Raw genomic sequence first — 1,832 nt, 5'->3', positions numbered from 1 at the left:
TTTTTTTTTTTTTTTTTTTTTGGTACTGGGCATCTAACCTGGGTCCTTGTTCTTGTGAGGCAGGCACTGGAACCACTGAGCTAAATCCCCGGCCCTTCCTTTCCTATCCTTATTCCTTTCATTTCTTTCTCTTGTCTAACTGCTCTGGCTAATATTTCCAGAAATATATTGAACAGGAGTGGTGACAGTGGACATCTTTGTCTTATTCCTGATTTTAGAGTGAAAGCTTTCAGTTTTTGTCTATTTAATGCAATGTTGGCTGTTGGTTTGTCATAGATGGCTTTTATCAGATTGAGATAAAGACCATCTATTCCAATTTTCTGTACAGTTTTTATCATGATGGGGTGATGGACTTTTATCATGGTATGTTGAACTTTGTCAAATGCTTCTTCTGCATCTCTTGAGATGGTCATATGGTTGTTGTCCCCTTGGCTCTGTTAATATAGTGTATTACATTTACTGATTTGTGTATTTTGAGCCATCCCTGTATCCCTGGGATGAATCCAAATTGGTCTTGGTGTATAACCTTCTTGATTTTCTGCATTCTGTTTGCCAGTATCTTATTGAAGGTTTTGTTCATTAGGGAGATTGGCCTATAGTTTGTTTATTTATTTACTTATTTTTGGTTGTGTTCTTCTTTGCTTTTGGTATCAGGGTAAGGCTTGCTTCCAGAAATGAATTTGGGAGTATTGCTTTCCTTTCAATTTCATTAAATAATTAGAGAAGTAACAGCATTAGGTCTTCTGTAAATGTCTTGTAGAATTCAGCAGTGAATCTGTCAGGGCCTGGGATTTTCTTTGTTGGTAGATTTTAATTTTAATTTTTATTGTTTATTATTTAAAAATTTTTTTTCCAGTACTGGGAATCAAACTCAAGACCTTGCGCTTTAAAGGCAGGTATGGTGCCACTCAGCTAAAGCCCCAGCCCAACTTTATTTTTATTCATTAAATTTATTGGTGCATTTTAGGTATACAATTTGATGACATTCATCCTTGGGAATTTGCACTTTTACATGATATATCTTTTTTCTTATTTTTTTCTACATTCCCCTGCCCTCCCTTTAATCCCTCCACCCCTCCCTATTTACAAAGACTTTGTTTCCATTTTTTCCTTTTTTCACATTTATTCCTTTCCCCTGTCCCTCCCACTTTCCCTTCCCCTTAGCACCTTTCTTCCTATTTCACATTATCTATTATACATTTTCATCCTTTTTTACACTTTCAGTTTCTCTTACTGGAGAAACTATTTGGTATTTATATATGTGTGTCCTATTTATTTCACTTAAGAGTATGGTCTCAATGTACATCCATTTAGCTATAAATATCTCTAGTTTCTGATTCTTTATGTTTGAGTAGAACTCCATTTTATTAAAAAAAAATCTTCTTTATCCAGTCTCCAGTTGATGGGCTGTTGGGCTGTTTCCAAGTTTTAGCTATTACAAACTGTGCTGCTATAAACATGGGTGCACATATATCACTGTGATATGATTCTTTAATTCTATTGGGAAGATACCCAGAAGGGGAATAGCTGAATCAAATGGGACCTCTTATCCTAATTTTTTGAGGTATCTCCATACTGATTTCCACAGTGGTTGCACGAGTTTACACCCCCATGCTGGTAGGTTTTTTGGTGTTTTTTTTTTTGTACTGGGGATCAAACTTGGGTCTTTTCGCTTGCAAGGCAGGAGTAGAACCGCTGAGCTAAATCTTTCTCCCCAGTAGGTTTTTAATTACATCTTCAATTTCATTGACTGATATGATTTATTTAGAATTTTTATATCTTCTCAATTCAGCTTTGGTAATTCATATAAATCTAGGACTCTGTCCATTTCT

Source organism: Fukomys damarensis, unplaced genomic scaffold, assembly GCF_012274545.1.
Source record: "Fukomys damarensis isolate Sample0158 unplaced genomic scaffold, DMR_v1.0_HiC HiC_scaffold_37, whole genome shotgun sequence".
Taxonomy (NCBI): domain Eukaryota; kingdom Metazoa; phylum Chordata; class Mammalia; order Rodentia; family Bathyergidae; genus Fukomys; species Fukomys damarensis.
This window is presented reverse-complemented; position numbering follows the sequence as displayed.